Here is a 26,870-nt window from a genome sequence, read left to right on the forward strand (position 1 = left end):
TCCAACTTTTATACTTAAAAAATACTGAGATTTTCTCCAAGATGTGCTTTTTGTTATATATATCCTGAGACTGAAAAACCAATTCTGGTAATGCAAAGGTTCTACTGTTATCATTGTGGCACATAACGTGAATTTTTCCACACTAAATTCTTCACATAACAGGACGGGAGAAATGCAGTAATTGCTTGATATATGCAGACACAAAAAAAACCTCAGGAGTCTCTTCTCTAGATTAAATTAATTTGCTACAAAAATTAACCAAGTATCTGGTGTACTTCACAAAAGAAAAAAGTCATCTCTGAGGAATTTATAGAGTTTACTATCTTTTTCCAACATGAACAAACATACTAAGTTACTCTTGTATGTAGGAAAATTTTGCATCTACACCTTAAAATATTGGTTTACTTGAAGTCACTACTCAGGAAAACAACTATATTATGCAATGTATCTGAATCTCCTTTTGCAGTCGATAATTATATTTGCCCACTAGACTAGAAGAAGTATGTTTAGAATTTGTAATTACAAATATATTAAAGAAACTACTATGCCAAGGAAGACCTGATTTGCCAGTTTTTAGGGAGGAGTTTGTGGAATGGAAATTTCCACAGCAACAAAAGCTGAGATGTTTCTTTCAGAAACACTGTGCAATAATCAGAAAAACCTCTGAACTAAAGAGCTCCAAAATTTTCTAGATGTGCAATAAGCTGTTTACAAGGAGACTGCATTTTCCCAGACAACCTGATCAAAAAATCAAATTGCTAAGAATGGCTGCACGTGAAGAGGAAGAAGAACGGAGGAGAAGGAGAAGGAGAAGGAGAAGGAGAAGGAGGAGAAGGAGAAGGAGAAGGAGAAGGAGAAGGAGAAGGAGAAGGAGAAGGAGAAGGAGAAGGAGAAGGAGAAGGAGAAGGAGAAGGAGAAGGAGAAGGAGAAGGAGAAGGAGAAGGAGAAAGAAGGAGAAGGAGAAGGAGAAGGAGAAGGAGAAGGAGAAGGAGAAGGAGAAGGAGAAGGAGAAGGAGAAGGAGAAGGAGAAGGAGAAGGAGAAGGAGAAGGAGAAGGAGAAGGAGAAGGAGAAGGAGAAGGAGAAGGAGAAGGAGAAGGAGAAGGAGAAGGAGAAGGAGAAGGAGAAGGAGAAGGAGAAGGAGAAGGAGAAGGAGAAGGAGAAGGAGAAGGAGGAGTATTTTCAGAATTACTACATCTGCTATCCTGTACATATACATCTTACAATTATTTTTCATCCCTCCAGAATTAAAAATATAAAATATATCACAGGCTTGTAACATTGCAGAGGAAACTCTCTTTGACAAAACAAGTGAAGTTTAAACTGTAAACATTTAAAAAAAAACAAAAAACAATTGTGTATTATTTGTGGTTTTATTATTTGTTTATATAGACTTCCATTATGTGGAATTCTATAGTTCAGTTTGTATTGACATTTTTTAAGCTGCAGATTCACTGTTTTCTGACAGTTTACTCTTGATATCTTATGATGTTTTCTTGATTGGACCTCTCAGGACAATGTCTTCACATATCTCAGCACTCTTTGTAATCTTTTGTAACATCAATAAAAATTAATAATACTGACCTTTATGAAGTACTTCGACTTCTGCCAAGGCATGAAGGTTGCTCTCTACAGAAGTCCCATGTACTGCTTGTACACCATTAACAGAGATTTATTTTAGCTCCTTTACATGGACTGAATTTCACACCAAATTGATTTTATTAACTCATTACACTAATTTTATCTTGTTCAAATGGTATTTAATGTCTCTCCTTTCTGTGGCATAGATTGTAACAACTTTAGTCAAACAAACTGTGCTCTATTATGTTTTGGTTTTGGTTTGGGCATGAATATATTTGCGTTTCAGCCACCCAGAAATTCCTTGCTAACTGCTGAACAACATATGTAATAGATTACCTGTCAATCTTTGACATAAAAAATATGAAAGGAAACAGTCTCATTTTTTCCTTGTTAAGCTGATCACTCTACATGTCTGTAGCTGGAAGCAAGGAAGGGACATGGCAGGAGACCTTTGTGCAAGCTGCAATCTTGAGGAACAACCTTAGGAGAAAAAGCTATCCTGTTATGCAGGGCAAAGAACTCCCTTCCCCTACCCTTCCTTTTCCTCTCCTCTCTGCTCCACTCTGCTCACACATCCACTCCTGCTCCCTCTCGTGTCCCTGGGTGGCCTCTGAGGAAAATTTTGTAATTCCCCAAATTATGATTTATTGTCTTGATTATCAAAATTTGCTATGTTATTTTCAAATTGAATGTTGTATTAGAAGTATTTTAATAAGGGGTTTGTCTTTCTGACTAAATGTAGCAATGTGTGGCATCTTTCAAACAGGGATTATATTGTTTATTGAGGACACAAGCTGGTGTTTTCTTGATGTTTTACAAAGGAAAAACAGCTCAGAAGTATGGGGTAATATGAAGATATCTTTAAGACCTGAGAACAAATTTCATGAATACTGAAGATGGACAAACATGCAAGCACTGTAAAAATGTCTGCTTATAAATTGAAATTTATTTATGACTCAGTTCTGAAAGAATGGGAAAAGAGTGTCCTCAGAACAAAAATCTGAAACAAAATAACATATGCAATATAAATATCAGATTTGACCCATGCTAGCAAGATGTTTTTGCTGAAGTAGATAGAAACTTAAAAACATCTTAGACATTTACATCTCTTTCTAACTGTAATCTTTGCTACTATTTGGAGAGAGCCACCTCAGGGCAAAAACCAGCAAGGTGTTCAATCTTACACACAAACACTCAAAAACAAGAGAGGATGGGAAATGGATACTCTACTCAAATTGGAGTAAAGATAACTACAAAAAGGCTACCTGTGTTTATGACATTCAGTGTGGTAGGAACGTTTCCTGTCGCTGAAATTGGCTAGCTTGAATCCACCCATACCCACACTGACAAATACCTTTTTCTCTGAGACAGAAACAATGTGGTCTCTGCCTTTCAATAACTCTCCAAATGTGCTCATGAACTGTATGGGAAAATGCAAACTGGCCTGGGCCCAAGTGTATTCCAGGAATAATTCTAAAATTTAATTGCAGAGATAATTGTGATCCAGTGCTTATGACTGTTTCCTGACACTACTTTCTGTATGTGTACAAACACAGCCAAAATATCTGGTTTATGTTTCTCAGGGCTTCTGTGCAAATTGGCATTAGATCTTTCAGATTTGACAGTGCACATGGATTAAGTGACTGGACACTGACCTTCCAAAAAAAATTATATATATTTCCAAGAATAATATAATAAACAAATAGATTAGAGAACATAGGTCTAATACTAATAGGTCTGTTTCTTTCTTATGTTCTCCACATAGCATTTGAAATAGTCCTCAGACCTGGGATTCTGCATGCCAGAAGCTGAAAATCTTCAAAATAATCTGACATTCGTATACAGACTGACATAAAGGAAATTATGTACTCCCTTTGTGACAGGTGATTAACTGGAAAACTACTGTACATATTCAGTCTGTAAGTTTCAAGTCACCCTCGATTGCATATCAAAATCATAATTTGGTGCTGCTTTGCACATGGTTAGGAAATGGCTGATGGTCAAAACAAATGAGACATACAAAATGAATATAGGTGCTTGGCAGCAAAAGTTTCTCATTAAAAAACTTATGAAGACACGATTTTCTTACTGTAGCCATGGCTATCTCCTTCTAAATAGGATATTTGCATGCAGTGGTAGAATTTATTTATTTTTTTCTAAACCATGTTCCAGATCTTTAGCAGACAGTAAATTTAATCTTTTTTAAACTCAGGTCTCAAAATGGACTGTTTCAGAGCTGTCTGTCTGAAAGGCAGAACTAGGCAAGGAGAGCTTAAGGCAAATTTTTGTGAGGACAGAAGCAGAAAATCCACATCGAGCTACAGGCAGGGTGTTTTATTGGCATTTGTGTAGTTAACCAAAATCAGTGCTGTTTAATTGCATGTTTCTCACTAATATGAAGCCTGAACTTAATAGCTTTGTTCCCTGAGCCTGTTAAAGAGTTAAAGACTCACAAAGGACCTTATTTCCAAAATTCAGTACTCTGTTGCAGTATAATTAATAGCCCTAAATTAAACACACTGCTCCCACTTTACACCCTCAGCAGAACATCCATGGAAATGGGAAACATTTACACAAACCAGTAACAGGTACACAGTAGAAGGTATGTCCTCAGATATTGTGCTAATATTTCCATCATTTTTTAGTTTTGCATTTGCAATGCAGAACAGGTAAGGCCTGTCCTCGAATAATGAGGCAAAGGCAGCGGAGTGAGAGAGTGATCAAAGGGAAATGAGACATCTGGGGTCAAAGCTGTTCTCTAAATCAGACTAAGTCAGGACATGATCCTATGGCTCCTCTTCAAGGAGAGGTACTAATCAAGTTACATGGGGTAAAAATCTTCTGCTCTTTTAGGTTTCTTTTAAAAAGAAATTACTTTGGGACCTAACTCAAGTTAGAGGACAGAACAGTGATCTTAGATGGAGAAGATTTTACCCCCATGAATATCACCCAGGCACAATTTTGACTCCCTAAAGAGACCAGTACACAAGTAATATCACTCTAAAAAACATTTTCTGTCGGTGAGCTAAACTCACACCAAAGAATCTCCTCTCCAGTCATCTAGCTCTTTCCAGGTATTGAGAGGAGTCTAGACTCTAATGGGAGATAGCAAACTCTAAATGGTAGGTCAGTATGAAAATTAATGAGTGAGTTTGCAACTTAGAGATGATGTGGCACTAAAACTCTTGTTATTCCTACTCTGTAACCATTTCTGAAATTTCAGCAATGTATAAGCACTCATTTCCATGAAAACCTTAGTTCTCCTTAGTGCCAGCAAGACTGAAGACTTGGACAGCATATCAAAATGCTTGGCTTTGATGGACTTGCACAATTTTTCTTCAGGCAGACCTGTGGGGATGACAGAATAAAATGGCTGTCATCTTTCAGGGTGTTATTTGAACAAAAATGCCATCTTATATTCAGCTTTTCTGCTTATCACAGCCCCTCCTATCAAGAAGAAAGAGCTCCTGGTGTATGTTACTGCCAGGGTCAGAAATACCTTGAAGGAAATATCTTCTTATATCTGCCACATACGCCAAGTACATTTTTGTGTCTGTGTGCAGAGACATAGCACTGACAGCACTTACCCATATTTGCTTATTCTTAATAAGCCTCAGCATTTTGCTATGGTATCCCAAGATTTGCTTCACTCACTACAGGCAGAGGGGCCCTGCATGGTGGGGACCAGGAGCGCTGATATCCTACCAACCCTGCTTGATGCCCGTGTCCAGAAGACTGCAGCATAGCACACAAAACAGGACAAGCCAGGGATTCCATAAGTTCATTAAGTTTATTAAGTTTTTATTAAGTTTATTAAGCTTATGGAACTGAGCATAACCCATCACCATTGTCTGCTTCATGTTGTTAAGCTCCCCAGAAGAAACAGATACTTATATATAAAGACCTTTTCTGTAAGGAAGCCCCACCTGGTTATTGCCCCTCAGAGTTCATTATCTCTCTCACTTCAGTCACAGGACTCTACTGAACCCTTCATAATGGAGATTTGGTGGAGAAAATAGTGTTAAGGTCCAGGATGCCTTTACTACATAGTGACTACTCTATGGTATTTTAAGGTGTTTGGCCTCAGCTGTGGCATTGTCACATGCCTGAGACAAGCATTTCATACAGACCAGCTGGAACAAAGTCCTGTAAAAAGTACCTGTGTGCCTGTTTGAGTTCACAGACCCTTTGCTGCAGCTGCCACAGATGAGTGTGCTGTCACATTTTACACTACAGCAGCGGGATTCTCTGATCATCAAAAACCATATAAAAGGCATTTGCTGACTTTGTTTTTTTTTCCTTTTAATATCTATAGCAAGGTTCATCTTTATTATTTGGTATTACACAAGCTCTCAGTTACCCAGGTATAAATCTAAAGGGTCAAGTTGTGAGAGATACTGAAATATTAATATCTTTACAAACACATATACTCTCTGGGTATATCCAAATGTAATAATTTATATTACATCTACATTCACTGACCAAAGAGCTACAGGAAATAAACCTGTACTGATTGCACAAGTCCCACACCAGTTGATCCAACAGTAGTGGTTACTGCTTTCACAGCCAAAGCAGAAGTGGATCTGACATCTCTCCAGCCACAGTGCTCATGGTTTGAGGCAAACTTCTTACTTTAGAGGCCAAAATGAAGACCTCCAACTTTGTGCTGAAACTTATTATGTAGGTTTAACAATGCAGCCACTAGCTCAACCTTCCCAGTGGGATGGAGGGAGAGAATTGGAAGGGTAAGAGGGTGAAAAGCCATGGGCTGAGATAAAACCAGTTTAACAGGGAAAGCAACAAAAGGAATTCATTCATCATTTCCCATTGGCAGGAAAGTTTTTAGTCATTCCCAGGAAAGCAGGGTCCCATCCCAAGTGGTAGTTACTTTGGGAGACAAACTTCATCACTCCAAATGTCCCCTTCCTTTCCTTCCAGGTTTATATGTTAAGAACATCACCATATGGTCTGGGATATCCATGGGTCATTTGGGATTAATTGTCCCAGCTCTGTCCTCTCCCAGCTCCATCTGTATCCCCAGCCTCCCTGCAGGTGAAGTGGCACAAGAAGCAGGAAGGGCCTTCATGCTGTGTCAGCACTGCTCAGCAATAACTCAAATATCCCTGTGTTACCAACACTGTTTTCATCACAAATCAAAAATGCAACCCCACAGTAGTGTAGCAAAAATCAGTATGCTGACAAATGCTTCCAACTTCAAAACTTTTTTTTTTTTTTTATTAATGTGTGTTTGTGCTTCAAGGAAGATAACCCAGCTATACCAAAAAAGATGAGTGAAGAAACACATGTGAAGCAATTTCCAGCCACATGAGAGGAGGAGGTAGTCAATGGTACATAGAGTCCAGCAGTATCTCTTCAGATATGGAAAGGGGGTTTTATTCCTGTAATTTCTGTCATGTTGAAAAGCAGTAATAACATGTAATCCCCTATTTTCAACAAGATGAGTCAGACCCTAAATTTCTTTGGAAGGTGTTGTTAGCCCTTTTAAAAATGCTATTAAACAAAACCTCTAATAAATAAATATAAATTTTAAATAAATAAATTTTATAAACACCTACTTGGAAAATGTACATATTCTATAAATGTTTTTTTTCTGTGAATAATAAGTAGCTTTTTTTCAAGGAAAGCAATTGCCCAAACTAGCTTGTGAAATTTGGTCTCATTATACAAAGTTGAAATTCAGAAGACTTCAGCAGGATTTAGTGAGGATTGTAAAGTTAAGTTACCTGTGTAACACAAAATAAATCATCACTTATATCTAATTCTAAAGACATATTTTTGTGGGCTTAATATAACTATCCTTTCCTATTACATATCCCATAAAGACAGCAGGAATTAAAAGGAAATTGAGTTATGGAATTAATTCCCAGTTTGTACAAATATTGAAATTTTTGTGTGTTTTTCTATTTAATCTCTACTCTGAGAAAATAATGTCATTTTAAGAAAGGAGAAAAACAGCCCAAGAACAATTTCAGGATCACACTGTACAGTGTAGATCCAAAAAAATGCTTTAACACCTGTATCCCACCTATTTAGGTTGGACTTACATGTGGCAATAGCTTTGAACATACTTTGTGTCTTCCTATATGAAAAACTTCGTCATCATGCAGGTATTCCCAAGAGGTTTAAAGTTTGGTGACATTCTGTAGAACTGAAAGAAGCAGGAAGTTCTTTTATGGGTCACATGTGGGTCTATTAATGTCAGTGGAATTTCAATAATTTTTAATCTTCCCTGGACTTTTTCCTTTAAAAAACAGGAAATATTTGAAAAAAAAAAAAAAAGTAAAAAAAAAAAAAGAAAAAAAAAAGGATTCTATTAATAAGTAAGAAATGGAATTAATTGATTGAAAATAATACAAGATGTTGATATCTAGGGAAAAAACTGTAGTATTTCAATCTTTTCTTTAGCTCTCCAACTTTGTATGAATAGGCGAAATTAAATGACTCAAGCTAATATTTAATACATGTAGAAGTGTTCCAAAACAGATGCCTTTTAAAGCAAACTGCTGTGCCCCAAAAATAGTTAAATTGGTAATGAATTATGAAACAAAAATTTGGTTGCCACTGAGAAATGCCTTGCGCTCAGGTAGTCTACTGACAAACATTTCAGGTGACAAACATTTCATGGTGGCTCTCACACCATGAGCCCAATGCCCCTGAGAACCCTTTTCCCCTTGAGTGTCCACCACCTCTCAGGAGAGGAAAACCTTTCACAACGCCCCAGCTCTGCTATTTCTTGTCCGGTCACCTTGTACCTACTGTCCTGTCCTCACCTCGTGCATGCTCTGGTGGGAATGGCAGACTAAGACTTGTGACCTGCCACTGTCATTAAAGCTTAGAACCTGACCCCTCCTTGTAGTTTACCAAAGGAAATTTCTGCCTCCTGAAAGGTTTCTGTACATCACTGAGGTAGAGGGGCAGCTTGACCTGGGTAAATACTGCCTCCCTTTGAAGCAGCTGGTAGTCTGAACAGAACCAATACTTAGCCTGACAGCTTAGGAAACCTCTTACTTGCTGTGTCTGTGAAGGGTGGCAGGGGAAAAGACTGACAAGCAGATACACTCTTAAATCAATCATAAAGACATATTTATTTATGCAGCTGGCAAGTGTCCAGATCTACTAGAGCTCTGAATGAGTTATGCTCTCCAAAGCTTTTGCACAGACCTACAGATTATTCATGCTCTAAATGAATTGCCCATCCAGCACCACAAGCTCTACCTGGCTACTTTCTAGTTAGAAAATGTGTGTGTGGTAGCCTGAATGGACAGCCAGACACTGAGTTGTTAAGTCTGTGGCAAGGAAGCATTTGGCACAATCTCAGGGCCAGCAGGGCTGGGATAGTTACCTGTGATCTGTTTCTGTTCCCTGTAACTTTCTGCACTGTACCAGCAAGCACAGTCAGTCAGTCAGTTCAAAAGGCTGCTGTACCTTGAAACAGTGATCATAGGTTCAGCAGGCCTGCCTTAACACTTTTCTACCTCAGTGTCCCTGCATCTTCATAAGTGGTAATTTATCATGGCCATGAACTACCTTTGGCATGGTTTCTCTCAACAGCTCTCCTGGGCAGAAGCATTTTGCGCTTGCACTTAAGGAAACTGAGTAATTTGGTGCTTATTCACATAAGTGTTTACTTTCCTATCCACTTAGAGCAGGCTTGCAATATATATCTGTCACAAAACTTATATTACAATACACCTTCTGATATCACAACATTTACATTTCTTCCCTTGGATGATACTTCCCTTGGAAGTCTAGTCAGAAAAAGGCTTTGGGAGAAAAATATCAGACACAGTTTCTATGGTGGAAGAGAAAGTTGAAAGAAAAATTGATGGTGGTAAAAATACTGAGAAATACCCTTGGAAGGGGAGAAGTCTTGAGTGCCTGAAAAGTCAAAAATTTGTTCTGAGAAGGAGAGAGAGAAAGATATTTGAAAAAAAAATATGTAATGCAAGAAAATCCAATTATGGGATACTCACTAAGACAAAAACAGGGGGGATTATGGCTGAAAGGAATACATTTAGGGATGATTTTGTATGGTAAGTGGGATTAGAACAAGGTTCCCCAATAACATGAATAAAAAAAGCAGGTAAAATAACATCTTGAGTGGTGCACCATGCTAGGACTGGTATTATGCATAAAATAAAGGATTGTTTTGGCTGTGGCAGGAGACACAGACCTGCAGTTAGATTACTTGGCTCTACCCACAGCACTGCCAAGGAGCCGTCTGTAGATGAGGTAAGGGCACAGTCTGTCCCTTCACCTCCATCCCCACAGCTGACAACCCTCAGCAGCCTCTGGGGCTGTGGTGTGGGGTGCTGGGGTGTGTGTGCACATGGGATACCAGCCACACTGGGACACTCACTGCCCACCAGGGCCAGGCAATAGGGCTGCTGCCCAAGCTGTCTCTACAGCTGGGGAATCAAAGGTCAGAGCAGCTCTCAAGGGACAGCAGAAGCAAATTCACCGTGCCTCCAGGGTCAGGATGTTTGAATGTTAGCTTTAACTAACCAGCAGCTTCTTCTACACTTCTTCTGAGCATTGATTAAAATACTAATGAGGGTAGCGTGAACTGTGAGAAAACAGACTGTGTGAAAAGCAAGCGACACTTGAGTGCATCAAAGTAAAATTCTGCACTGATAACCAATCACTCAGACAGCCATCCTGTCTCCATAGAGTGTGAGCAGAATAGAAAATTCTAGATGTAAAGTTAATTCTGGCTTCATGTCATATCACAAACACACTTGTTGTCAGTAGTCATAAGCAGTGATAAGGAGAGCTTAAATGGTTCTAGCATTTTAATGTCTCACTCTTGTATTTACCCTGAACAGTGAAGTTTTATGCCAGTTACTAATCACTTCTTAGCCAGAAGCAGCAGACTCCTTATTCCCTGAAGTCTGTTCTCAATTAATTGCACTCATGAGTATGGCAAATTTAGAATTTTTATTCTTCAAAAAATCCTTCCAACTGCCTGGCCAGGAAGCTGGTATGACAGCCAGGCAATATAAACTACATTATCACCTCATACAGTTCTAGTATTTTAATGGTGTTTTTTTAACTATTGGTAACTGACATCTGTCCTGTCAAAAGGTGGAATCAATAAAATATACTTTTGTATAAATAAACGTAGTCCTCTATAAAAGCAGAATGAAAATTGATGCTACAATCTATTTAGCACTTTAGTTTATAGGGTACACTTTATGAATCCACATAGACAGCACATTCCAGGAGAAGCTGTGCCCAAGCAGGGCTTTTGAAGGGAATACATTAGCTTTACATTTTGGAACTGGCTATCTCCATTAGCCATTTTTGTCATGGATTGTTCTTAATAGCCAGCCTGAAAAAAATTAGTTATCAGTTTCAAAGTGTGCCTTTGGGGCCAGATTCACAGTTGGAAGAGCTCTGCTGTTTTTTTGTAAGCTTATGCTGCTTTGGTCTGATGTCTACATGAAGTCTCATTCTGACTTAAATTATCTGAAGGAAACAGTGGCAGTCATTAAACCAGCGGAATTTTCTTTAATGCTTTCAGTATTTTTCTGTCAGAGGTTAGATAGCTTTGCATAGCTTTGCTGCTTGATTGAGTTGCAAGAACTGGTGTTGCTTAATTTTTATTTTTTTTTTATTTTTGATGAAGATAAGTGACAGTGTCTTTTACATCTAAGACAGAAAAAAACAGGTTTTAAGAGACTGATTCTAACTCTCAGATAGGGTCTCCCAAGTGACATTCCCTCTGAATGTACTGACAGACCTCACAGCACTGCACCATATCCCCGTACTTCTGCATTACCACAGCTCAGATCCTCCTGCTTGCTGCTTAACAGTGGGAAACACTCACTTACTGTAGGGCTTGAACTGTAACACTGGAGTAGATGAAAAGATTCAACTGATGCTGGCAGACTTTGGCTCAGGACCTGCTCCCATTGCACACTGAGATAAAAGGTGTGAAGGTTGCTTTGCTGGGCTTTATCTTGAGGAAGAATGCTTTTCCTGAAGGGTGCCATGAACAGCAGCTCTCAGTGTCAATAGTAGATGTGAGCTTGGACACTTGCCTAGAAGTGATCAACTTTTAAAAGGTTCAGTCAAATTGTAAATAATTCAACTCTAACCTCTTTTCACAAAGTCAGGAAGACAGGAGACGGTGGCAAATGCTGTATCAGAGAGGACCTCTGTTTCAAAGGCTCCTGTTCAGAAATGAAACCCAAATAATGTAACCCCAAAAATATGACTGCACTGATGTAAAAGAAAAAAATGGTCTGAAAAGTCATAGTAACCATGCTTACACACACGTACACACCTCATCACAACACAATGGTCCTGTCATCCACTGCACTGAAAAGCTGCTATATTCCCACATAAGGCAAGTCTTGGGAGGAAAAACAAGAGGCAAAACACTGAAGCTCTTTGAATCAACAAGACACACAGTGCCACTTGAAAACTCGAGAGTTTCAGCTCCCTGCAGGAGGAGACTGACTGTTCTGCAGGTACACCCTCAATTTTAGAAACACATCTTGGGAAACACAATGGGTTACTTGCTTACTTAAGCAACAATTTTGCAAGCTGTCATAGGCAAGCAAAATGAGGAAGACACCCCAGGATTGTCTTTTTCCTATAAGGTAACTCCACTAATGAGCAGTGCTAAATATTTCTATTTGGACTGTATAATGCCTAAAAGCTTTGACACGTGTCTGGTATTACTGGCTTTTTATAGCTTTACATTATGAATCAGGGCATCTACAGAATGCTTCAGAAATGCATGCTGCAACAATTCTCAGGGCTTGTACAGTTGCTGAGTATTTTCTGAAGTAATTTTCCCTAGACTATCAATGAACACAGAAGGGCACACTGCTACCTTCTAAAGCACAAGGTTCGCCTGAGTTGCTCCAAATCCTCCCCAGACTGCACGGGTGGCTGGGAAATCCCAGACGGGCATGCTGCTGACCCAAGGGCAGCCAGTGCAGGTCTTTTTCTGTCTCTATTTCATCCCTGAGGGCCATAGCACAGCTGCAGTCTGGCTATCAGGAAGCCAAGCTTTTACCAGATACATCCTCTTCTCAGCTGGGCCCTGCTGATGGCTCCCAGCCACAGGAATGCAGCTGTACAGATCTGGGACTGTGCCTGGCTCAGGGCTGGGTTTGGAGCATCTGTATATCTGCTTTTCCTGTATAGGGAAGCTTTAACCTTTTCTGTACTTCAGTTAACATTGGTGAGAACACAGATAAAAGAAGTTTCCTGCTCTCCCTGGGCGTTCTCAGTCAAAATACATGAAATACTGGATGTACTTTTCTCATGAAGCACAGACTGCTGATGGCATGGCTGAATCAAGAAGAATATTTTAGTGGTATCCTGAAGTAAGTGCTCAAAATCCTGTGACGTATGGAGCTGTGAGGTTTTGCCCATTTGAAAAAGGCAGAATGGACTGTTTTCTATGGATTGAGTTCCTGTCACCACCAGAAATCTTTTATTTAATTCAGCAGAGCTTAGATCACTCAAGAGCCTAAACTGGGAAAGAAAATAATTGGCAAAAGCCCCAAGTTTTGCTGTCCTAGTCTGACAATAGCGCTGCAAAATGCGGTCTGTATGCAGAACAGTACAAATCACAAGTTTAGTCCTTGCTGTAATTCTCTGGAGTATAAAGTGGCATCAGGGGTCCCAATTATACTCAGAGAGAGCAGTTTTCTGAATGGAATTAGAGAGGAAGCCATAGAACAAGGCTAAGGGTATTTAGATTCTGCAGTTCAAGAAAAATTACATCTATCATATATGGCTCCTGGGAAAAGAGTAATTGATCGGAAAACATGTTTTTCTTCAGCTTAGTCTCCCCATGACTTTGTTTATTTTTAAAACATAATCCACTCTTAAAGAACATCCAGAAAGAAGGAAAGCCAACATCCTCACCAGCTAATCAGGATTCTTAATTCTGTGTTTGCTGCAGGACAGGCAATTGCTTGGATTTAGATAATTAGTTGATTTATGTGGCTAAAGGCATTTGGACAAAATCAGAAGTGGTGGAAAAACAGATTCAGGGGAGCCAATATTTCAGATTCAAATATAAGCCCACAAGAGGAAAGCATTAGAAGGAATATAGAAAGGAAATAAACAAAAGACACCCTTCTGCAGAACTCTAAAAGACTGTAAATTAAAATGATGCTCCCTTCCCACCATCTACTCAAATCTAAACAATCTCATGGATAGTTTTTTGATTGTAACTACTTAGAGTCACTTACTTGCAGTTGTAATAAATAAATTATCTCTGAATCTGGGTCCATTTTGAATGAGACTTCAGACAACTAAATGTTCTGTTAAAGTCTAAACTAGTTGCTGTAACACATTTTCCAATCAGTGGAGCAGAATTATCATCTCTGGCTGATGATTTATCACAACAGTGTGAAAAACCTATTTTAGAAGCATTTTCTGGAGGTGCCTGCTTCTTCTAATTGATCACTAGCTGCCTCCCCATAGTATCAGAGTCACAACGAGGTCCAGTCCATAAATGGAGCTTCCTTTAGATGAAAAAAATATACAAATAAAAACATGTTTTCATTCTAAATCAGAAAGAAGGGTCAAGGTGTCCTGAGTTTTTACAATGTGGGAGCTACAAGAAATATAGAATCAGAAATATTGAACACTTTGTTTTGATCGCATCCAATTGTCACACTTTGCTAATGTTAAAATTTCTCAGAAAGTTAAAAGCATTTAAATAACACTGGAAAAATAAAAATTAATATAAATTATAATAGAGCTTAACACTGTGGTCTGTCAATGTGAAAGCATCTCTAAATATGTGATATAGCATTCCTAATACAGCAACTAGAATAAAACTATATTAAGCTGAAGAGTCATAGCAAAATATTTTTTTTCCCTACACATTCGAAAGTACAAAGAGCATTAGTTTCAACACTTGTTAGAAAATTTTATCAAAATAAGAGATAAAAAAAGATGCAAACAAAACTGTATTTTCAAGTGCAAAGTTTCCCCATTTCCCTGTAAAAGTTTTGGTTATAGCTCACAGAAGGCTCTTGGCTGTGTATCCACAGCTGGATGATGCCTTCTCAGAAAAAACTCCATTTTTGGTGCATGTTCCAGCTCTAACTACTTCCACAAGCTGTGGCAATACTTCTGCATCTGCCATCCCTGTAAGCAGGAAATCACACCCTGTTATGAAGTATCATTATTTTGAGAACTGAATGGGACAAGACTTCCAGTGGTCTAAGTGTTTCCAACTCTAGAAACTGTGAAGTGCCAACCAACAGGTTCTTCCTTTACAGCTGCCCTGTAGCAGCAGCGAGAGGGCTCTGTGCAAAATCTTGACCTTGTTAATGACACCACAATGCCAAGAAGAAATGCATTCTTTCCTTCCTTGGACTTTGTGCAAACACACATTATCTGGACTTTTGACCAATCCACAGAGTTTTAATTCTGATTTTAATGCTTAATGTTAATAACAAATATTTGTGTTATAAACATTATTGCAACAAGAAAATTGAGACCTCAAGGCTCTTTTTCAAACTAGATTTAAGCCTTGATGTGGTTGAATTTTATGCTTTCTGTGTATTATTAATGGTCTACAGCATAGAATTTCCAGCCAAAGATTTCTTAAATGACCTTATTTTTAACCAAACTTTTGTACTGATTAACCAAGAATGTGAATTAGTGTTTCTGATTTTTGTTCTAATCTGTATTTTATTCCACTCATCCCATGATTTTTGTATAATATAACTGTTTCTGTCAATAACAGGCAAAATAGGATGGGTCAGGAAGGAAGTGAATAACTCAAATATAACTCAATTTCACCAGATAAAAGTGAGGCTAAAGTATAAAAGAATCCTAGAGAAAATATATTTCAAAAAATTAATAAATTAGCTCTGATTTTATGAGTTGCCCTAAAATTTAAGGGCTACAGCTGTCAGTACTCAAATTTCAAGATAAAGGAGAGTAAAATATTAATTTTTAGTGATAATGACAAGGTTGTTGCCAGCATATGAGGGATTGGCATTCCAGACAACAGTTCAGCTGTACTTGCAGAACTTGCATTGGGATGTTATCCTGGCTGTTGGACATTGTTTAACTGGCATTCTCCACACAATTCTGAAAAACAGTAAAAACGTAGTCTCCAAACTTCAGCTAACACCTCCTGAATTATTCCCTCATATACAGGGCCTCTGACTTCGCAGGAGAGATTTTTTAAATTTTCCTGTGAAAGCTAATAATGGAGAAAAAAAGCAGAGATGAAGGTAACTGGCATCAGAACAACGGAGCTGGGAGACAGGGCTGTGAGCATCACCCATTGTCCTTGCAGACACACTGGTGGGCTCCATGTGTGCCCAGTCTCTATGATTCCCAAGCAGAGTCCTGCAGGTGTCCACAGCAGAGGTGAAACCCTGGAAAGGCAGATCCCAGAGCATCCAGCCCAAAAAACTGTTTTCAAGAAGCTCTGGGGAAAAACAGGTGTTTTCTGCTGGAAGAAGCCACTTGGTGTGAGAAATTTCATGAAAGAGAGGGTGTTCCATATAAAATAAAGGTGAGACAATCTGAAATAACTCACTGAAACACATTTGACAAACCTGACATACTGCCTTTGATGAGGACATCTTTCCCAAGCTACCAGGACATAAAGCTATGTGCGCTGACAGGGATGAAGAGTATTTAATAATAGTGCTAGAAAAAAAAATAAATTAGTTTACAGCTTCCAGCTGCATGTCCTGTCTTATCCATTTTTACACAGTGAATAGATACAACAACAATGGAGCTAGAGTCATCTAACTCAGCTAACTAAGTGCCAAGTCCTCTTCCCATGAATAAGTGATGGGTGTTAAGTACTTATCTGAGTAGGAGCAAAGTCTGCATTTCCAGGTGTCATAATAATTCTCTCTTTACCCATATATCTTTTCCATTAGGTGTATTATTTTGAAATTAAATTTCTACTGTAGATCTGGGGAATGTCTTAGATGACCCTGAGCTTGTCCTTTTCTTTCAGCTACATTGGATGGTCTTGTAGGAGATATTACCTTTCCCCACCAAGCTTTTCTTCTATTATTATTCTTAGAACACTACAACTGTAAAAGCCCTAGCACTAGTTTCAATTATTTCAGACAGCATGAAACAGCTTTCATGGGACTGAGAAAGCCTTTACTCAGAATAGCCTATAGTGTGGCCATTATGATGTTCTTTTGGGACATGGGGGAGTGAGTTGAATCCTATTAAGTAGAGGAGACAATTGAATCTGCGTTTCCTGCAACCTGGGTGAGTACTTTAATCATGACTTATTGGATGAAAGGTTAGGGGAGGATCACCATTGGCTTCTCCAGATTCATTTCATGAGAAATGAATAATAGCTCCCTGTGTAGTAGAGTTTCAGTTTTGTGAGTCCCACTGGCACTAAAGTTGTAAGTACTGGAGGACAGCTTAAGCCCACCTTTGCTCCTAGCAGTTCCTGCTGGCTAGCTTAAGTAGCTCAGCACAGTTTGCAAATCTCATTTTATTGCAAATCTCATCAGGAGCAGTTATGTCTCCTAAAGCACTGTACTGAAACCAGGCACCAAACTCAGGGCAGCAATCTAAAAATTTAGTCACTGAACAACCAGCTAGGAAGCATGAGACTAAATTCTCCAAAAATGTTAAATTATGCATAATTTTCTGATAAACTGGTAACTTTAATATCCTACTTCTGTAGTATAACTGATGTTCTGAAACCAAATATGCAACACATGCTCTTTGGGAACTAATGCTACTGAAAAGATAGATTTTCCATTGCCATTACAACAAAAGACAACACTTTTGTTCTGAATTCTCTTTATATATACCAGTTTTCAGGTAAATCAAAATAATCTTTACACAGATTTTTACTTCTGAGATTCTGTGATAGTAACTTCAAATGCAATTTTATTTAATTAACCTGATCTTCATAACTTAAACAATTGAAGATGGATTTGTGGGTCATTTGTACATATTTTCTTGTTATATATTGCATAACTTGTAACCAAGTAAATAAGCACAAAAGTGCAAAACCAATAGTACCAGACATATACATGCTGTTTTTCTGTCTAGCCATATATTTTCACCATGCAATAATTGTACAAATAGGCAGAGATTGCATCCAGTGTCACCCATAAAATTAAACATACCACATGCTCCAGTAGTAGGATTAAATGCTACTTTAGTAGTAGTCCAGTTATCAATAAATATTGATATTTTTATATATATATATATATATATATATATATATATATATATATATATATAGTCCAGTTATCAATAAATTATTTAAAATATTTTGTTCTCAGTTTCACTCAGAATTGCAGAGAAAACTCTAGAGATGCCAGGGTGTAATCATGGAATTCAGCCTTCTGTTTCTTTAAAGGTAGCAAAGACACATTTCCAAAGCTGCTCTTGCTCGATGTTTGAAATGAAATGGAATACATTGAGACATATGTTTTTTGAAAATCTCATGCTTTCATCCATCCCTAAAATGTACTTGATATGCACAGAAGTGGCAGTAGCATTATATGAGATGACTTGATATCACAAGCCATGGTGCCATAATAGTAAACAACCTTGGGAATGGGATCTGGAGCAGCATACACTTCTGAAACCACAGAATGTCCTTTTGCTGCTCACAGCTAGTTATTTTCTTCACTGTCATAAAAACATCCAGCCTAGATACAACCTCAGCTTTTGAATTTACCAATTATTTTATCTCTCCTACATTTTTCTGTATCACATTTCTTTATAAATATAAGTTGCATGCAGCTATACTTGTTCCACTGGGAGTGAGGACAAAGGAGTTTGTAGTTAGACCATTATTATGAAGGCAGACTTGAGTGCTCAGCACCACCTTGTCACAGAACCCTCTGATGAGTGTGCAAAACTCACTCAGGAGGCTTCTGTTCACAACTTATATGCAACTGAGGCTACTGAGAGGTTTGTGAGGTGTTTAGCTAGTACACTAAAAGGACCTTCTAAATGTCATAAATCAAATTTTATTTCTAAATTGAGTCAGGATTTAATTTAGTTAACAATTTCATTGATGGATTATACACTCCAAAGCTGTCTATACTGGAAACTAAGAAAGCAAGTGTTTTATCATAACCCCACTGGAAACATTGCCACTTTACATCTGTTTCCAAACCCATTGGTCAATTACTCATTGTCACACTGAAGCAGCTCAACTAGCAATGGTAAATTAGTGTACATCTTGTCTCCTAATATCATAGCCACACTGGGAGACTGAAAAATAATGCATTGCATTTAGATATTTTTATTTTATGTATGTGCAGTCTTTTGATGAAAAACATCTGAATATAGGCAGCAAGGTATGACACTTGAAAATACTATTTTTCAACACTGAAAAAATGGTTTTGTTTTTCTATCAAAACTGAAGGGATACTCTGAATTTCATGCTCTATTTTCCCTGAAACTCTGTTAGAATGCTACATCATTCACATTTGTAGTTAGCAGACTTCAGATTCCCTCATCTACAGAAAAGACAAAGTAAAATATTTGTTTTTCACAGAATTCTATGAAAACTGTAACTGTCACTTGCAAGAAATTGAGATTTTAAAACTATAACCTTAAAAGAAAGGAAAATCAATGACCAAAATCTCTTTCATAATTTGAATTATTCTTTCTATATATATAATTGTATGTGTTTATATATGCATACATATACCCAACTATAACTGAAATTATAAGTATAAATCTATATATGACTTTACATGTCATTTTGGGAAAATTTTTCTGTCCCAGCTTTCCTGTCTAAAAGTTTTGAAATCTAATTTAGGCTTTCTAAAAAATGGAAGGAAGCAGTCATTCACAAAGGATGATCCCTTTCTGCTGAAGAAAAGTACTCTAGAAAAGGACAGATAAAACCATTCTCTGGTGTACCCATTTTCTGCAAAAACTACGAGTGCTACACGTAACTTCAAGTCAACTTTCTTTAGACAAGCAAAATACTCTAAAATCAATCCCATTCTTTCACTTTCTCTAATTTCCCTCAGGGTCAAAGTTTCAGAGCCCCATATGCTGCAAAGTGGGGTTCTAGGCAGCATCAGGGTGAGAATTGAGGTTGTGATAGGTGCCCAGTGGTGAACAGGCTGGGCTTCCCCCAGGGGCCACATTCCATAGGATATTGCTTCCTGATAGACTGGGATCGTTGGAGGGCAAAACATTCCAGCAGAAAATTTCTGTTCAGTTCTAGTCTTCAACAGCACTGATGGTTTTTTTTCATTAATTGCAACACATCCTAGATGGAGTGGATGTTTTGATTTTGCCTTATAGATGCCCTAAAGACCACAAAGCAGCTGATCACAATCCTGACATCTTCTCTTGCATCACAGTTAATCGAATTTCAGTATAAGTTGAAAACTTGGTTGACCAATGTTCCCAGCAAAAGTGATTCCCCAGCTTAAGAAGTCTGTGTGCAAGCTGTTCATTGGCTTTTCTAGCTGTGCTCAGACAGCAAAGGAAAGATCTTACATCAGCAGAGGTGGGATTGAATGATGATACTAAAAAAGGCAAAACTAAATGCAAAGCTAAATAGCAAATGTGGGAAGAAACAAGTGTTACAGTTGGACATTATATGAGCAAAGGAAGAAATAAGGGATGCTGAAATTAATCTAGCTAATCCATCCAAAAGAGACATCAAGATGATTGTTTTAAGGAAAAGGGAAAACTGAGTCTCTAAAGAAAGACTGTAAGGGGCAGAAATTTCCTCTGAATCAACAGTTGTCTGCATGCTGATGACAGCTGCATTTATTGTTAATCACTATTGGTTCCAAGTTTAATATTTCTTAGTCTCCTTGACTGCCCCCTGGTTCCCTTTATAACCATGCAAAATACATAACTAGAGTTCCCAGATGAAAAAGAAAAAGCTGAAATATTGATTTTTCACTTTCCTTTTCCTCTAGTAAAAGATAATGAGAAAAATTCATCACAGGAATAATTAGTAGAAATTATTCCTATTATATTGTGAAACCAAGTGACATTTCATTGTTTATCTGGAGGCTTAATGATGATTTCTGGTGATAATTACTAAGCTTTCAAAGTTACTGTTAAAATGCACCAGACTCCTCTGTTTATCCAAACTCAAAAAGTATGTGACTTATATAAAAAATATTTTTATATATATATATTAAAATATTTTATATATTTATATATAATATTATTTAGAATATTTTATATATTTTATATATATATTAAAATAATATATATATAATATATTATATATAAAAATATTTTAAATAGGTCTCAACTGTTGAGCTGTCCTGAATGGAAAAGTAGTTTTCTTTTTTTTTTTTAATGTTTCCATCCCTCAAATCTTTCTTTTGAAATCTCTGTGTAAGAATTAAAGCTGAGAGTTTACAAATGGGCCTTGATGACGTACATCATAAATAACAGTAATGAACAACCACAAAAATAGTAATATCTAAAGAAAAACAAAACAAATAGGAAATACTTAAATTCTCTCTTCTAAATTTTTTCTGATTTAGTTCACATAGATCTGCAGTACCAAAACAGTAACAGGTAAATCTTATTTCATGACTACCTGTAGCACAGATGGTGCAGAAATCCTTGAGACAGGGCTGATGAAGCCACCTGTAAAACTCCTGTGGCAGGTTTAGTTCAGGTGCAATGCATCTTCCACGAGAGTCTGGCTGCTTTCAGGGCAGTACTGCATGGTGTCCTGCAGATGTACTGGGTTACAGGCCACTGTGCATTTGAGGCACTTCTCAGGTCAAATGGTGAGAGGTTTCATTATCTAAATGTTGAAATCATGCTCCTAGAGGGACAGTTATGGAGGTGTAATAGAGACCGTTAAAAATTAAATCGAAGAAAAATTTGTAAAACTGTGCAGTAATAGTTTTACACATATTTCCTCAATTATTTCTAACTATGTCTTCTTGACTTCTTGGAGATTTTAAGGTCAGATAAGTTCATCATCCGATGTGATCTGCTGCTAAACTCATGCCAGAGAAACTTTCAAAGGATATTTCCTAAAGTAGTACCTTGATGCTATCCTTTTCCTATGGAAACTGAAAGAAAACTTTACTGGTTTTGGGAAAATTTCTCAGCATCAGTAGAACTCCATTATACTTGGCACCAGTTCCAACTCAGCTCCTATCTTTGTCCTGTGTTATTCTCATTTTCATTTTTAGTCTTCCACTTAGTCTGCTTTTTCTCTCTGTGCTTTCAAGATCGACAGTTATACTAGTTTTTCTTTTTTCTCATTTGTACCCCTCCAGCTTTTTTCAAGGACCTAATTAGTGGCTGAATAGTCTGGACTTAGATTTTAAGGCTACTCTGATTACAAATCTGGTTATCATAGTAAGAATAAAATGGTTTTCAAAATCTCAAAAAAAATTCAGTGGCTCACCACATTAGTTACGGCACACAAGTCATAAAATGTAACATGTCATTGTCCAGAAGTTTCCTACTATATATAGATGATATAGATATAGATATAGATAGATATAGATTATTAGATATAGATATAAATATAGATATATAGATATATAGATATATATCTCACTCCAGATGTGACCTCACCAGGGCTGAGCTGAGGGGCAGGATCACCTCCCTGGAAATGCTGGAACTGCTCTTCTTAATGCACCCCAGGATACCATTGGTCTGCAAGGCTACGAGGGCTGGTTCATGACAGCTCATTGTCCACCAGGACCCCCAGGTCCTTCTCCTCAGAGCTACCTCCCAGCAGGTGAGTTCCTGGCCTGTACTGGTGTGTGGGGTTATTCTTCCCCACCTACAGGACCCTGAATTTGTCTTTGTTGAATTTCAAAAGGTTCTGCTCTTCCAATCCCTCCAGCCTGTCAAGGTCCCTCTGAAGGGCTGCACAGCACTCCAGAGTATCGGCCACTCCTTTCAGCTTTGTGTCATCAGTGAACTTGCTGAGGAGGCATCTGCCCCTTCATCCAAGTAATAAATGAACAAGTTAAACAATTCCAAGATTGAACCTTGGGGGACATCACTAGTGACAGTCCAACTAGACCCTGTGCCACTGCTCAAAACCCTCTGAGACCTGGCCATTCAGCCAGTTCTCAATCCACCTCACCATCTACTCAACCAGCCTGCTCTTTCTGAGCTTTCGAATGGAAGGCAATGAGTTTGCCTGTGGAAGGATGTTGTGAGAGATAATGTTGAAAACCTTGCTGAAGTTCAGGTAAACAGTATCTACTGCACTTCCCTCATCCATCCAGGTGGCTGTTTCCTTGTAGAAGATGATCAGATTTGTCAAGCATGATTTACAATTAGTGGTACTGTGCTGACTTCTGATCACCTTCTTGTCACCCATGTGGATAGAGATGGCCTCCAGAATGAGTTGCTCCATCACTTTTCCAGGGATTGAGGTGAGGCTGACTGGATGATAGTTCCATGGGTCATTTTTTTTGCCCCTTTCTGAAGACTGAGGTACTTTTGCTTTCTCCCAGTCCTCAGACACTGGTCATGATTGTGACTGGCCTCAGCATGGTGTCCACCATATCTCTCAGCACTCATGAATGCATCCCATCAGGGCCCACGGCACAGGCAAACCACATCAGTTAAATTTATTGCAAGAACATCACACTGGTACCAGTAATTGTTCTAAGGACAGTACTGTATAAACTTTCCATCCAAACAGTGGGATCAAGGAAAGTTCTAATCATGCTTTTTTGAAATCTGCATCAAGTGGACATATTTGTTGTCTATACAGAATATGGCAAGTGATACAATGCAGCACACAAGTAATCAACAAACTACTGAGGCCAGGCTTTGAATTGTTGAATAAAATTTTTGTATTATTTTAGTTTGAATTTAAGAATTTAAGACAGCCCAAGGACATTTTGATGTGCCTGGCTTCACAGACACAGCTAGATATTTATCATTTGAAGGAAGGCACACCAGTTATGGAGATCCTGAAATAGCTCTGTTTATGTTCCTGTTTATGCATGCTTCAGATCCCAAATCCTATTTGAGCAGAAAATTAACACCAAGTTGAAAAATCATTAAAGAGAACACCCAGCACTAGGAACTGGGACCGTCACCTGACTGACTGAAGAGACAAGTCCCTGGTTAAAATCAATATTTCTTACACACTCATCTGCTCATTTCTGAAATAATTAATATTCTCTGCATCCATGGATTGGTTACCATGCTCATCAGGAGAAAGCACTAGCAAACTTCTTCATGAAACCAAAAATGGGATATCTTTGTATCTCATTTTAGACAAGCTTCTTGCTTTGAGTCTCCATTTAGGAACATATGAGCTGGCAGCTATGGTTGCACTAAAAACATTCAAAAGAGTACAAAGAAACTCACTCACTCAAGAGATCCTTGCTCTAAACAACCAAATGAATTTCAATAAACCGTAATTACTAAAAACCAGTGCAATGAGAGTAGGTGCAAGCGCTTACATTTCATTGACCTCTCAAGCCATTCAAGCATATTGAACTTGACTCACATGCTTAGGAGTTTGCTGTGAACTATAACATCATCTCCCTTACTTCTAATTTTCATTTGATGTGTCTTAAAATGAGACATACAGACAAGAGCTGCTTTCAAGCCAGTAATTGTTTCTTGATATTAGGCCCACTATCAAATTAGTCTCAAAAAGAAAAATTTGATGAGATTTAGCCAACTATTAAGGCTGTTAGTTGAAACATGAAATTGATTTATTTTTCCTATTGCATTAACCTTCTCCTTTACATTCAGTGGTTTCTTACACAGGGCAAAGTAAAAGCAACTTGATATTTAAACATGGCAAAAATGAATATAAGACATCTTGTTATAAGCCACATGTTACTGTAATAACAAGTTGACAAAGACTTCTTAAGGATGTTCAGTGCTAGCAACGAAATGGAATATTTATAACAGTGTCATAGTGGAAAATGAATTTGATGGCACAGAGAGAGTGAACGTAATTAGTAATAAGCAGGATTTATTTGAAAAGTTTATGAGATATATGACCTGCAATGCAAAGATATGTGAACAGAAAAGAAATGTTCTTGTGACTGTAAGGCAGGGCAGAATTAAATTAATTTGTTCTGCCCATTTATCTAAGGCTTTTATAATTAGATTGATGTATTAATATCAAGGAGGAAAGATTCTATCTTGAATGTGGAAGAATTCCCTTAACTAGATAAGGGAGCTGGTAACCCTGTCATTATTAACAGGGAATTATTTCATTAAAATAGAATTGTAATTTAAATACATACTGCTTTGGCACAAAAAAAATATCCTAAGAGCAGAATATGAACAATAACCTCACACATACTAAAGCTGTAGGTGTTTTGAGAGGATAAAGCACCTGCTCTTTACCAACAGAAGCTGTATCTTGAATTTCAGAATAGGGTCCATACAGCTGTTGTCCTCGTATTTCTCTCAGAAAGATATCTCCGTACAAATATGTAAACTCATGAATCCAAAATGTATTTACTGTTGATTTCTTATGTGTACAAAACACATCCTTGAAATGTCAGCTCCTCCACTTTCTATTTCTGTCTCCACAAACAACCTCTCAAAAGCTCCACTGATCCAATAACATAGGTCAAAACAAAACTTCAGGTTAATTTCATTTTTTTAAGTACCTAGAGAGACCTTTTCTTCTCCTTAAGAAAAGTACCGAGGGGAAATACTGCTTGTGAGCAAATGTGCTCTAACTTTTGCATCTAGAGAGAGGAGTCTCCAATTTTGGTTAGGCTGATGCAGGGGAGATAGTTGCCCTAGTGATGCCCAAGCTCCTCTGTCCATGCACCACTCACATGCTCTGAGCACCATCTGCAGGCCAGGGCAGCTGTTAAACCACATGAAGTTCTGGTCTCTGGGTGCCCTGGTGAGAAGGGACACTTGCAGAGTTCTGCACATCAGATTGAAGCCTGAAGCTGCCAGCTGGACTGCTCCATGATATCAGCAACACAGGAGATAAAATATATTCACAAAAGTCTTCTATTCCACCATCAGCCTATTTGTGCAGAAGCTGAGTACCGAGAGGGGAAAGCACTCTGTTTTACAGGAAAAGAGTTGTTTTTTTCTCGTATTCTCAAGCATCACTCACACATTTATACACAGTGTTTCTAAGGTTTCTGAGTATGAGTATGATGAAGGTTATTGGTACTCACTGTACCATTTGCAATTACCAAGTGTCACTATTCAGAATTTTTCCCATGTTCCCCTTCCCTTGCCGCAGTCTATGATTAACACATGGTGTTTTCAGAGAATAGCCAGCCTACACTTACTATTTTGCTTTCATATTTTTCTCCTTGTTTATCTTGTTGTATTCCTGAAATTGCTTTGCTATTTGGGGACTTATAAAAATTTGGTTTTATGGAGGTATTTTAAAAACAGCTTAGCTGGGCATCCTGGGCCTCCGATAGACAGAGTGAACTCAGACATAATGTGTTTTCCAGTGACCCACTGCTGGTATTCCAGTGGTTATCTCAAAATACCAATAAGGCTGTGGGATCATGTCCACTTCCAAGTGGGAAGCTGACCTGTCATCTGGATTGTGCTGGGAACATGTGGCAGCAAGTTTGCCATCAGGAATGTCATGCCATTCATTAAAATAAGCTCTGAGGGATCTAAACTAATGCTGTAGTGTTTTGGGTGTCCTTAGCACACACCTTACAGCATCAGCCTTAATAGGTGGAGTCTCCCATCTCTAAGCTCATGCCAGCATTCACATATAAGAAACATACATTGAGGTGAGGAAAGAAGAAAATGATCTTGCTGATAATGGCACAGCTTAGAATTTTGTCAGAGCTGTGAAACTAGGAAAAACAGGAGGAGTGTTCAGTCACACTTTCAAACAATCTGCTTTTTACCTTGTTTAACTTTGCATGAACATTTGGAAAACCCGTAACACCATATTTTGCTATTATCAATATTCATGTAAAGCAAGTACTAAGTTTTTATGCTCAAATATTTATAGAAAGTGGATTTTGTGTTTGTTTTCTATAAGCATTAGTATCAGAGTCCTGGATGTCAACATTAGCTCTTCACTATCAAAAATGAGAAACAACACCATGTGTCTTGTGCAACCATCACAGTTAAACAACACAGACAATACTCCAAAAGAGATATATAGAGCAAATGAATCATAGAATAACAGAACAAGTCTGCAGAAGCAGTCAACTTATACAGGCTTTCTATCAATGGAGAGAAAAGCAAAATGTATCAGATTCAATTTAAGTATTAATTATTCAGCCAACTCTTTTTGCAGACTTGCCTTTCTACATTATTATTTTTCACATTATACTATACTAACTCACTTTGTGCAAGTTAGGAAGCATCT

At 38.0% G+C, this 26,870-nt stretch overlaps 1 protein-coding gene and 1 long non-coding RNA gene across 3 annotated transcripts in view; one reads left to right on the forward strand and one right to left on the reverse strand.

Annotated features, from left to right (window-relative positions):
* Positions 1-26,870, reverse strand: part of ZNF804B (zinc finger protein 804B) — a 231,580-nt gene that overhangs the window by 86,709 nt on the left and 118,001 nt on the right. The gene's annotated exons all lie outside the window — the stretch shown is intronic.
* LOC147655908 (uncharacterized) lies at positions 21,183-26,083 on the forward strand. The gene is made up of 3 exons (XR_015278227.1): positions 21,183-21,330; positions 22,124-22,301; positions 22,386-26,083. It is a non-coding gene; the product is annotated as an uncharacterized LOC147655908 (long non-coding RNA).

The sequence above is a fragment of the Cyanistes caeruleus genome, chromosome 1, assembly GCF_971803275.1.
Source record: "Cyanistes caeruleus chromosome 1, bCyaCae1.hap1.1, whole genome shotgun sequence".
NCBI lineage: Eukaryota > Metazoa > Chordata > Aves > Passeriformes > Paridae > Cyanistes > Cyanistes caeruleus.